The sequence below is a fragment of the Lontra canadensis genome, unplaced genomic scaffold (genome assembly GCF_010015895.1).
Source record: "Lontra canadensis isolate GAN:19392208 unplaced genomic scaffold, GSC_riverotter_1.0 scaffold90, whole genome shotgun sequence".
Classification (NCBI taxonomy): Eukaryota; Metazoa; Chordata; class Mammalia; order Carnivora; family Mustelidae; genus Lontra; species Lontra canadensis.
Genome location: NW_022631084.1, coordinates 3,338,353 through 3,352,061, shown reverse-complemented (window position 1 = coordinate 3,352,061; position 13,709 = coordinate 3,338,353). Strand labels below are relative to the sequence as shown.

The window sequence follows — 13,709 nt, the reverse complement described above, 5'->3', positions numbered from 1 at the left end:
TAGAGATCAGCAGATTAATCTGTATTGTTCAATACTTTGCATTTTAAATCACAGACATACTCTTATTCTCAAATACAGCTCTGTGTTTGTAATTTCCTGTTTTAATTACTTACAAACCATTGCTACATGACCACAGTAGCAGATAAGGAAAAAATTTCCCAGACATAATCTAATAACACCATCTTGAAGGGAAGCATATTTACCTTATTTTCATATCTATAGTCTATGCCCCTATAATTTTTCACCATTTTGTGTATGTTACATCTCTACTATATTACCAAAAGTTATATTTGTTGAATGGATGAATGGAAATTAATGAATAAATGTTTTGTGGCTTGGTAGAGCAATTTCAATATAAAGGTATTGTTAGCAATGTTTTATACCAACATATAATTCAGGTGTGATATCTTATTTAGTAAGTGAAATTATGTGCATTTTAGATTCCTTTTATCTTACTTGGATGATCTCCTTTTGAAAATTTTCTCAATTCTCCATTATGTTAGATGAATAAATATAGGAAAATAAGATAGTATTTTTCTAAGGATATTACAGTTTGGAAACTGAACTTGACTTGAAGGCACAAAGAAATTATTTTTCTATTAGAAAAGTGAGGTAGATGGTAAACGACTTCTTAAAATGAAAATAATGTTGTTAAATCCTTTAAGGAAATTTATTAAAGAAAGTCATTTTTCTTAATATCTGGAGAGGATTTTTAAAAGCATTTAAAAATAAGTATGTTTCTCTTAAATAATATCACTTAAAATTCATATTTTCTGAGGCAAAACCTTAATTTGAAACAAGGCTCTCATGGAAATATTACTTAACTTACAAAATAGAAATCATCCAAGAATGAAATCATTTCTATGTAAATGGAATTATTGTTATCATAAATTTAATTCTACAGAATTGTTCAATTTAGTCTTTATTCAGATAATAATGGGCTAGAAATTTAATCTTTAAAAATGTTATATATTATTACTTTAACAAGAAAATAATTATGGTGTCTTTCAAACATTCTACAGGTATTCGTATGCTATTTTCTGACACTTTAGTGTCACAAATACATTCCCATACACACTTAAAAGCAGTAACATACTTCTCTTCTTCACCATTTCTTTTTTGTTTTTGATATTTTTCTTTGATGTTTAGTCCCAGCATGAGCTGCTTCATGATTGATGAAACCCAGCAGGCTGTTACAACCATTCAGAGAATAAGCTATGTCTTCATTTATACCTTATTAACTTAAATGCCAGAGTTCATTGGCATGTTACAATTGCTAAAACACTATCTGATCAACCACTTGGGAGTTGGGGAAAAAGACTAAAAATTTACTCCGAAATCTCTGGGTCTATAAGTAACTGAGACATTAGCTATGAAGATTATCTGGTCCAGAATACAGGGTTCACCATTTTATAAATCCAATGGTATATTTCACAGTCCTTCAGATTATTGTACTTAAGGACAAACACAAATCTGATAACACCACATCTTTAGTTAGAAATCATATTTGACCTCACTGAAACTCCTATCTTCATGTTCTCATATTCCTCTTTACCTGACTTGAAATTCACAGTCCATTATTATAATTTTTTAGCTCCTGTCACTTTGCTGCCTTCTGGATGTTTGTCCCTGTGCAGTTGAAATAGCTGAATTAAGATGTACAACAATGCTGACAGGAATCCCTTTAAATTCATGACTAGTAATTTTGAGTGGTCTCAGATGATAACGAAAGATTGCTCCAATATGGTTTTATTCTATTTATTCTCCCTTCTGAATGACTATTTCATTCATTTTCTCTTTTCGAGCCTCTAATACTTCTCTTTCCATACTCTCAGCTGATATAGCCTATTTTTCCTATCTTACTGGCAAAACAGAAGATGTTAAATGAGATCTTCCAGAAGTTCCTCAGGACACTAACTTCCCACAGAAATTTCCTTTTTCTTGGAAACTCTAAAGTCAGTCCTTTCACATGTCCATACAAACCCAGGCCCTCTCACCTTTTCAATCACATCATTTGCTATCCGTATATATATATTTTTTCCTCTCTACCTGGAGATAGGTAAATTTTGGATTTATCTATCCATAGAAAAAAGTTTGTGTGTGTGTATGGTTTATATAAATGAACAAACTGACACATAAATTAAAAACCTATATTTCCCTTTCTGCTGAACATATATTCAGCAGATATATATGAATATATATTCACCTTTCTGCTGAAAGCCCATTTTTCTGCTCTCTTTTTAGAAAAAGAATCTTAAAGAATTTCCTATACTCAATATCTCCTATTATCTTGCTTTTATTTTGACTTAAGTCTCTCAATCAGGCTTTTCCATCCACTATTCCTATCAAAAATTCTCTTTTAATATTCCCACTAACTTCTTTCTTGGTAAATCCAATGATCAAGTCTCAATTCACCTAACTTAAAACAATCAAGAGCTTTTGACACAAATGACCTCTTTAACTTCCCTGAAATAAATTAGGTGTGGCAGAAGGTAGCCAGGTGAATTCTGTGCAATAGTCACAGTGGCAGCTTTAATATGCCAAATCAGACGTTTTGCATCCCCAAGTCAACTCCATCTCATGAAATGAAGTTAAAGATATAGTTAAAAGTAATATTCTGTTGAAACAAACATAATGTGATTAGACTTATAAAATTTGAGAGAAGCTTAATAATGTGAGAAAGAGAAAATTGTCTTGGGGATATGAGAATATAAGTCCTCCAAGGCATATCAGAAGTTATGTTTCCCTTGTCCATAATAAATATACTGGTATAAAAAGATTACTTCATAATCATTAAAGATACTCAAGATCTATGTTTTTACAAGAATTCTGTTATAATCATAGATTATGTAAGAAAAAAACTCTAGGTTCTAAACAAGATATAACTATGGGGCACCTGGGTGGCTCAGTGGGTTAAAGCCTCTGCCTTCACCTCAGGTCATGATCCCGGGGTCCGGGATCGAGTTACACATCAGGCTCTCTGCTCAGCGGGGAGCCCGCTTCCCTCTCTCTCTCTCTCTGCCTGCTTGTGATCTCTGTCAAATAAATAAATAAAATCTTTAAAAAAAATAAAATAAACAAGATATAACTAAAATAAGATAAACTGTTATGGTTTAATAGCTAAGGCAGACTTCAGTTATTTCCAGGCCTATCATTGTAATATATAAATAAACACAAACATTGCTATCTTTGCACAAGCACAACTCCTTTCCTTACACATAGTTAAAATAGGCACAATGGAATAATCTCTTGGAAACATTTCATTATGTACATTCAGTAAAGAGTTTTGGAACTACTTCTTTAAATTATTATTTTTTTATTTATTTTTATTTTTTAAAAGTTTTTATTTAGTTATTTGACAGAGAGAAACACAGGGAGAGAGGGAACACAAGCAGAGGAAGTTAAAGAAGAATAAGCAGGCTTCCCACTGAGCAAGTAGCCTGATGTGGGATGGGGGTCCATCCCAAGACCCTGGGATCATGACCTGAGCTGAAGGCAGATGCTTAATGACTGAGCCACCCAGGCTCCCCTACTTCATTTATTTTTATGGCTTTCAAATTTTATTTTGTTAATATAAATTGTTTATATATTTATATATCATAGACTTCAATTTATATATTATTATAATATATAGTACATCATATTTTTTATAAATGTAATAACTCCTCTATACATATTCCTACATCTCCATATTGATACATAATTGTATTAAATTTACAATAATAAAATATATAATTACACTTTCATTTAAAACACCAAATTTGCTAAATACCATTACAAGTTGAATATGTATATATGTATATACATATCCAAATAAGAAAAGAATAGTCCTGCTATTGCTTTGAGCCATTTAAAATGTTCTGATTTTAGTTTATGTAACAAATGCTTTTTACGGTTCATAAAAGAGGATTTTCATGGGAAACTAAAAGTGTAAAGTCACACACTAAAGATGCTAGAATGTGTGCAAAGAATGCCTGTTTAATTTTCAACAAGATATGTGTGAAATATTCTTTTCTCCCCTGAGTTTATTGTTTAGTTATAAAATATTTATGATAGGGGCACGAGTAAAAATGAGAAGGCTGCAACAGATAGAAAATTAAAAATGTTGAGTGAACTTGATTGATTCTAAAACAGAAGAAAAACCCAATACTAAAAACTATCACAAACTCTTGTATTAAAGATAGAAATGCATTGAAATACAAATGCAATAGTAGACCTTCCCTGGCTGTGATATTAGTTTGCTTAAGGCATATTGATAGAGAATATGAATCAGTATTCTAATCTTGATATAATATTTAACCTTACTTTGGAGTGAAGACCAAAAGACTTCAGAAATGACAAAATTAGTTCATACACACACTCAAAATAGCAAACATATACCGTTAATTAATCCTGAAGATTTGATTTCTATTGGGTAGAGCTAATGATCTTTAAAGTATATGACCTTTTCTGTCCCTTCCTTAAGTTTCTCTATTACATAAAAGCAACCAGAGAAATACTTTTTTAGGTTATTGTAAGAGAATAAAGCCGGACAGAGGTAAAATGGGTTCTTTGGCAATGAGTGAGTTTTCTCACATGGGAAACATTCTAGCATAGCCCACACTACAACTTGACTGGAAAATGTAGAAGGATCACAAGTTCAATGTGTATAAATTACACATTTACAAAGTTGAGATGTAAAAAAGAATGAAAATTTATATTTTTATAAGTGAATTTTATTTTGCTTGTTCATTTTCCACTCATGTTTGGGAGTGTAACATTCTGAACTAATGGTAAACACAGTGCAAGGTTTTCCTTCCTTCTTCTGCTACCTCTCAGCTCAGTAGGGACCTAATTTGCAGAGCTTCATGTATTTTCATGGTATCCAGGGAAATAAGACATATGGTTCATTATGGTCTTCTGTCCCCTACAGGACTTTGCAAATGTACATAATCCTTTCTGGTATTTGGCTGTCAGGGAAGTTTTGTGCTGCCTTTGAATCACCAATGTTTCCGTTAACTCTTGCTTTTCTGTTTTTGTCTCTACTTAGCTCTCTCTGCATTATCCTCTTTTCAAACATGATGGTTTTCCAAATTGACTTAGTTCACAGATAGTCAATTTTTAGTTTTTCTCAGGGGATAGGAACAATTTAAATGTACTATTATATACTATTCTGGGAAGCCAAAACTTCATGTGTCTGTTTTTAAGCCCATATATCTAGTTGTTTTATAATTATCCCACAAAGTTTTTATTTAACTTGGTACCTCATTTCCTTGTCTTTCAATTGTTCTGGCAACAAGGCAAATGTTTAAACTTCTCTGAGAGGTTTACAGTTTCTCAGACTTTTTCTTAGGAAGCAAAAATTATAGTCCTTAGACATTAAGGGATCCTTAAGGCTATCCTGGTTTCCTATTTCCTCCCTCCTTATCACTTAGGATTTAGCCCAGCATAACACATGGATTATTTCACTTTCTAGAACATCATTCTATATCTAAATTTATCACTTTCTTAGTTTCTTTTAACTCTCAAGCTCTTCTAGACCTTGGCCCAGAAATTGACTTTATCTCTTCTTTGTGTGATGGAAATTAGTTCTGACACTTTTATTCATGTTTTCTAATTTCTTCCTATTGTATATACTATGACCTCATGGTGGTCCAAAAAAAATGTCTCCATTCTAGTCCCTGGAACATGTAAATATTATCTTATGGAAAGAGAGTCTTTGCAAATATAATTAAGTTAAAGATATTGAACTAATGAAATCATTTGGGATTATCCAGTAGCTCTAAATACCATCACAAATATCTTTATAAGAGGAGGGCTGAGGGAGATTAGACAGACACTCACAAAGGAGAAGACAATGTGAGGACAGAGGTAGAGATTAAAGTGATATGAATGTAAACCAAGGAATGCCAGAAGCCACAAGAAACTGTAAGACACAACGCACAGCTTCTCTTTTAGAGCATCTGCAGGGAGCATAGCCCTAGCTACACCTCAATTTCAGACTTTTGGTTTCCAAAACTCTGACAGGATAAATTCCTATTGTCTTAAGGTATCTTGTTTGTGATAATTTCCTACACCATCCATATGAAACTAATACAGCCTAACTTTACCAAGGATTAGCTTTTGATAGTTAGAGACAGCTAAAGAAAACCTTTTAAGACAAATATGTGTGTGTGTGTATCTCAAAACGCTCAAGTTCTGTAAATAAGAATGTGACTTCAAAGATCGTGGTGGCCATTATGAATTTAGAGATCTTTTCAGGAATTCTGCATTAGGCTGTGTTGTAGGCAGAATAAATAAGGGCTTCTTAAATATGTCCTTGTTCTAATCCCAAAAGCCCACAAATACATTATGTTTCATGACAAAGAGGAATGAAAGTACCAAGTAAAACGAATTTTGCTAATCAGCTGACTTAAAAATAATGAAATTATCCTGAATTTTCTCAGTGAGCTTAATGTCATCACAGGTGTCTTTAAAGGACAAAGAGCAGAATAGAAGACTCAGTGTCAGAGAGCTATTTATGAAAAATACTCTGATGTCCATTGCTAGCTTCGAAGATGGAAAAGGGTCACAAGCAAAAGAATGTAGGCAGCATCTAGGAGCTGGAAAAGCCAAGAAAACAAATCTTCTCATAGAGCCCCCCAAAAAGAACACAGCCCTGGTAACACCTCGATTTTAGACAAAACCCATTTTAGATTTCTGACCTCTAGTAAAATAGTTTCAAATATTCATAAATCTGTGTTACGTTAGACTACCCAGTTTGTGGTTATTTGTTAAAATAGCAATAGCAAACTAATACAGATATCTACCAAGAATTTTATTTGTTAAAGATAGTTAATGATAATCTTTTCAGATAAACATATGTGTATGTATGTCTTAAAATGCTAAGCTTTTGCAAACAACTCGATTTCAAATGTTGTGGTTTCTACTATGAATTTGGAGCTGTATTAACAGAAACTTATTTGATTAAACTGATTTAGGGTATTTCCACCTAAGCTTAAAGGTGATGTTCACAGTAATCTATCATTGCCATGTGAATCAAGGGAGAAACATATAAAGAAGGACTAGACAAGATCATACACTAAAATACTAAAATTCTACCAACCTTTTCTCGGATTCCTGGTCTCACAAAGAATAGTTATTTCTCATCCACTTGTCCTTCTCCCTTCCATAGCTAAGAAAGTAGTACAGATGTCCTATTTATAAGCCCTTCCAGCCTATTTGACATTGATAATTGAGTATCACTTTCTTAGGGACCATTTCCTTGACATTGTTCATTTTCCATCAAGCAAAAGGGAAAGGGCATTGTGCTTCCTTTTTTTTTTTTTTTAAGGAAACAGTTCTCCTTCAAGTATTAGGGCTCCTGGCTTGCTAAGAGTCCTTGTATCTTTTGCACAAACACCATTAGAAGAGGCTTGGTTCTTTCAGAAAATTCAAAACTGTTGACTCCTTCAGCAAATTATCTCAAATCCACCCTTGTGTAATTTTCCCTCTTAAAAATCATGGTTAGGTTGTTATTACAAAATAAATGTTTTAATGTAGCGAAATAATAAATATTCATAATTAAGAGAAAGTGGGGCATACCCATAGACAATCTCCATTATCATTTAGATGTTTATCTATCCAGACCACCTTAAATACAAATAAACAAAAAAATAGCTGGTATTAGAAGCACATATTCTGCTGAAAATTTATTTTTTTAATTAAAAGAAATATGTAAACACCATTTCACATCTAATATGTTTATATTTTGAAGAGTCATAAAACCAATAATACCAAAGTTGTGAGGCATTATCATAATAGAAATAGAAAAATAAAATTTTATTTTTCATGATATTCTAATAAATTATTGATTTCTAAGAAAAACATAGAAATATTTTAAACTACTTTATGACACAATATGTATATATAATTTTGAAATGTCTTTATTTCATTATTTTACATAAAAGAACACGTGATAAATACTGCAAAGTACAGTGAGAATTGGTTCACCTTGATAACACAGTTCACATTGGAAATGCACCAGTAAGAAAATAATTTCTTATTTTGGAAGGATAAATTTGAAAGCCTAGAGAAATGGAAATGGAAAGAAGCCTGTAGTAAGCATAGATGATAAGGACTTGGAATAGTGACAGCAATTCAATAAACAAATACAGATCTTTTGGTGTTCTAATATTTTAAGAGTTTCTTGTGTGATTATGGCTTTTTGGTGGGAAGCAGAGAAAGAGAGAAGGAGGTGGAGAGGGGGCAGAGGGAGAGTGAAAGAGAGAATGTTAAGCAGGCTCCATGCTCAGTGCAAAGCCCAAGGCAAGGCTTGATCTCACAAATCCTGAGATCATACCCTGAGCCAAAATCAAGGGCCTAACATTTAACCAGCTGAGCCACCCAGGTACCCCACATGATTGTGACTTCTATATGGAGACTATATACAAAGAGTTATCTTTAAAAATTGAGCACACTTGGGCACCTGGGTGGCTCAGTCATTAAGCTTCTGCCTTCAGCTCAGGTCATGATCCCAGGGTCCTGGAATCGAGCCCTGCATGGGGTCCCCTGCTCAAAAGGAAGCCTGCTTCTCCCTCTCCCTCTCCCCCTGCTTGTGTTCCTTCTCTCACTGCCACTCTTTCTCTTTGTTAAATAAATAAATAAAATCTTTTAAAAAATTGAGCACAGAAAATAGTTTCTGCTCTTATTTTGGGGAGGGAGAACTGGAGACAATAATAGGAGTCTCACATTACATTAATCTCTAAAATTTTATTGAGCCTATCTATCACGTTCACTTTGGTTAAGGAACTAAGGCAGAGTGGGCAGTACCAGCATTCTGCCCGTCAATAGAAACAGATAACAACAGTAAAATTATTCAGAAGAGATTCTTCAGATGGTTCTGACTGCTTCACCTAGGGTGGACCCCTTTATTTCTGAAGATTGAAATACTGTAAATAGTGAAAGCAATTTTAATAAATATCAGCTATCAGTATTCAGCCTCCCAATTATTAATCAGTTGATTTCATAATTTTTTCATTTTATTTCAGTCTTCTTCTATTATATTCACTGTAATTTCACTCATTTGTTTTCATCCAAGATGATTCAATTGAATGACCACCAAACTGCCATAAATACACATATTCTGAGATCATTACTTACATCACATATAAAATACATATCACATCACTTCTCTTCCACTGTGCAATAACCAGGGGATCTCATGATAAACCTCCCAAATTACATAACCGTTGTGATTTAAGTTTTCCAAATAAGAATGGATAACTTTCTACTTAGTATTTTATCCTCCACAAAGCAAAAATATGTATTACTAGATTAAATACCCTTGTGTATATACTCTTTCCTGTCTGTATCGTGTTGCTCAAAACATACCAGAGGATACAGGCAGTGGAATCAAGCCTATCCCTATACTGCCTCAACCTAAAGGCATCACATGGCTGGCTTTTGCAGTGCAAACACTTTAATTGGTAGGGAGACCTACTGTAGTCTGCATTTGATACTTCTACAATGCTGACAGCTTTCAATTCATCCCAAAGAGAGAAAATAAACATATGAAGAGTTATCGTAAAAGGGAGAGAAATAAGGGATATTTTTTAAAAAATAACTTACCTGATTTCTTATGTGTCACATTTTCATCCCTCTTTTACTTCTAGAGTCCCCTCTCTGTGGTAACGTGAAGGAACATCTATTAAAAGTTACACAAAGTAAAATACCACTGTGTTAATAGAGGCTGCTCTATCCACTTTGCCATGGCAGTTCTTCCAGAGGCAGAATTTTCCTTAATTATTGACAGAAGGAGCTTCTTCAGGCAGTGGACATTTAGCTGGATGCGAGCCCGTGGGATTGGCAGTTGTGAATGAAAAAGTAAAACAGCGAAGACCGAATGCTGGCAATAAATACAAAAAGCAACCCCAGCAGTACTAATGTTGTATTTTTCTTATAATTTGCACCTTTAAGAACTGTAGCCCAAGATCACAAATGACCATACAATTAATACAGACAGCAGTTGGTTATCGCTAGTACCATTTTATCGAGTGTACAAAATAACTAAATAGGCTTCACTATAGCAAAAGCATGCGGAGATATCAGCTAAGCCGAAGCACCCCAGTCATACAGATTCCATTAAGGCCCTGCTGAAACAAATCTGAATTTAATTTAAACTCCACAGGAAAGGGTGCTCTTTGCTCTTCAACTGCTGTTTTTGCCTCCACACCAAGGACTGGGGCTTTTTATCAGCCACCTGCTCTTCCACAAAACTGTTTAAACTGAAATGGATATTTTGTCCTTTTATTTTTATGGTTTTTAACAATCAAGGTTCATGATCCAGAACTGCTGCAGAGATATTGCTGAGAAAGAAAAAGAGTAAAGCCTTCTTAATATCTCGAATCAGCTTAAGCAGGATAGGAAGATGTACGAGTAGAAATCATTACTTAACACTTTCTGTGTTGGATGTGAGCAGAAGAGACCAATGCCATTGCTGCTCCTGGCTTTGTGTGAGGTATTTTTGAATAAGTGAATACAATATCCAGTAGAATGCTATCTTTTAATTATTTCCTACTCTCACCGCACAAACCATTTTTGAGGCAGGTTGTAAATCATAGTTTCTCTGTAAAGCAATTTTTTATTTCAAAAAATTCTATACCAGATTTTGAGCCTATGAGTTAGCATAGAGGTATGCTATGGTTGAAAGTAGTATTTAAAGCATAGCCCTTCTTGATTATGCTGTATTTGTATACTGTGGTCACTAAAGTTATTTCAGATAACAAAAAAGTGGGGAATTAGAGCCAGCTGTGTTGGATTGGAAAAAAACTCTGGACCAGGAATCCGTTCTATCACTTACTTATAAAATTGTTCTCTTCTTACCTACAGAATTCCCTTTATTTAGTTTTCAAATGCTATGACTTACAGAGTATTTTCCCCAGAAAAATCTGCAAATTGCCTTAACAACTATATCATTCCTGTATATTTGAGATTCCATAGACATTTTGTACCAGTATATATTCAATATATTTTTGAACAAATTAAATATTATTCTTAATAAGGCCATTGAGAGAACACAAAGTGGAATAAAAATTAATCTCAGCCCTCAATAACATTTTAATATAAAATTGGAGATGATGGAAAGGAATGTCATTTAAGGAAATAAACACATTCTGTTGTCTTTTCAGTTGGATTAAACAAAATGTTTAAAAAATGTAAGAGTTTGAAAGATTAATAAATAGACCATTTAGATTACAGTTTAGTGAACATTTTGACTGTATAGGGGGCAGCTAAATGCCAATAATGACAAAAGCAGCCTTAGATGAATAAGGAAAGACTGGAGATGTTTGAGTAGGTGCACGTCACAGTCAATCTTCAAAATTTCTAGCGTACACAACAGCCAGTGATGAATCTGTTCCAAAGCTGCAAAATTATTTCTATAAGGGTTATTAGGCACGAGAAGTTAAAACACACACATTAAAAAAACAGAGTTAAACAACAACAACAACAACAACAAAGGTAATAAGAGAATTTGGGGGAAAAAAATCTTCCTAAAATAAGTGCGTAGACAAATCAGTACATTGTTATTTGAAATTGAAATTGCTCTTTATAAAAAAGGTCACAAGCATAATAAATGCATAATAAATAACTTAATAAACAGAATATGTCCAATTGTATAAAAAGGTCAGTTTGGAAACTCAAGAAGCATGCAGGAGAGTTATGATAAAAGATTAAATCTTGGGCAGCCTGGGGGCTCAGTCCGTTAACCTGCCTTTGGTTCAGGTCATGATCTCAGGGTCCTGGGATCCACCCTCATATCAGGCTCCCTGCTCAGCAGGAGTCTGCTACTCCCTCCACCCCTTATCCTCCTGCTTATGATTGCTCTTTCTCACTCTATCAAATAAATAAATAAATATTTTAAAAAATAATTAATTAATTAAATCTAATATATTACTTTGTGGAAAGAATGGCACTACTACTGGAAATGGAGAAATTTGGATTTTGAAGCTTTTTTGGAGGGATGATAATGAATTCTGTATTGAAAATGCCAAATTGACGGTGTCAGGGATTTCCAGAGATTTTCATAAGGGTGTTTGAAATGTTAAATGAGAATACAAATATACTGATAAATGATTAATTTAATAAGGGTAAAAGTGAAATTTTGAGGTATGAATGAGATTATAAAAGAAGGATTTTAATCATTGCAGCAGAAAAGTCCAAGAAAGAGAATCTTAATGAACATGAACATGTAAAAAATTCTCTCCAGATTCCTGAAAGATCTCAGAAACCTAAGTAAATATTTTCACTGGGTAGTTAGAAAACAAACAAACAACTTTGTTTTTCTTTTATTGTTTGTATTTGTTTTGTTTATTGTCAATTTATCATTATCATGCTAACAGTTTATATATAGGTATTTTTATTTTTCTTCATCAAATTTAACGGGAGGAATAAAAAATGTAGAGGAGTAAAAAGAAAAAAATGCCACATCTTTTTAGATTAACTCAAAATTACTCATTTAGTAATCTTTAATAAATGGCCAAACTCAAGTCCCATCCCTCTATCTTGATTTAATTTTTCTGGCAGAGAGCATGGATATAACACTTTTTAAAATTAAATTAAATTTAATTTAATTTTTGTGTGTTCCAAAATTCATTGTTTATCACCACACCCAGTGTTCCATGTAATACGTGCCCTCCTTAATACCCACCACAAGACTCACCCAACCCTCCATCCCCCACCCCTCCAAAACCTTCAGTTTAAAATATCTTTCAGTGCTTCCAGTGTAATCTGGGGTTAAGAATCCCTATGGTTTATGGCATATTTATTGTTGTTTCTTTAGCTATTAATAAATAGGGACTGTTCGAAGACAATCTTAAAAGGCAAATAGCCACTAATATTATTGCAAAGGCAGATTTATATCTGACTCTTATAACAAAACATTTTAATGTTGTAAATGGCTAAATGTTCTCTAGATTAACAATTTTTTTTAAGAGAAACTTGAGACACACAGACTACTTAATGGTAGTCTTAACTAACATTTATGGAATATTTGCTGTGAGCCAGGAGGCTGTTCTCAGCAGATTGTATAAGTTACTGATATAATCTTTATAGTCAACCTATGGGAATATCCATTATTCAGATGAAGAAACTGAGGGAGAAACATACAAGGGTTATGTAACTTGCTCAGGGTCACATGTATACTTCTTAACAGATCCAGAGTTCCTTTCCAGGCTGTCCAGCTCCAGGACCCAGTCTGTGAGTTATCAACTTTTTTCATAGCTCTATGAGTTTCCTGACTCCTTCCCAATTTTCTTTCCACTGCATGGTGCTATATTTCCCTTGGGGTTAACATCCTGGAGGTGATATGAGCATATGTGTACAAAAGAAAACTCTTCAGAGAAAAGCAAGCAGATGAGTAAATAAGTTGCTATTTGAGGTTGTTCCTTACGGAAAGGAAATCATAAGCAAATATTTTTAATATTTTTACTTTGATAAATATTATCATAAATTTTCAATGAACTCCTTTACTTCAGAGTTAGAAGTAGTGGATTCTTTAATACTAGAAAATGGAGATTTTATTTAATATATGACACAATTAAATAATTTGCCAATAAATGTAGATGTCATTTACCCATGCTTCTGTTTACTATGTATTAAAATGGGTAGTACTGTTTACCTAACAGTGTTAAGTCATATTCAGTTAAATTTTATGAAATGGTTCTTGATTTCATTAAAATCTCAAGAATTTG

The 13,709-nt window shown here is 33.3% G+C and overlaps 1 long non-coding RNA gene across 1 annotated transcript in view; it reads right to left on the bottom strand.

The window, feature by feature from the left end:
• LOC116854326 overlaps window positions 1-9,682 on the bottom strand; it is a 45,530-nt gene extending 35,848 nt beyond the window's left edge. The window contains exon 1 of the long non-coding RNA XR_004380130.1: window positions 9,589-9,682. This is a non-coding gene — a long non-coding RNA (uncharacterized LOC116854326). The remainder of the gene's footprint in view (window positions 1-9,588) is intronic.
• Between the last annotated feature and the right edge of the window lie 4,027 nt (window positions 9,683-13,709).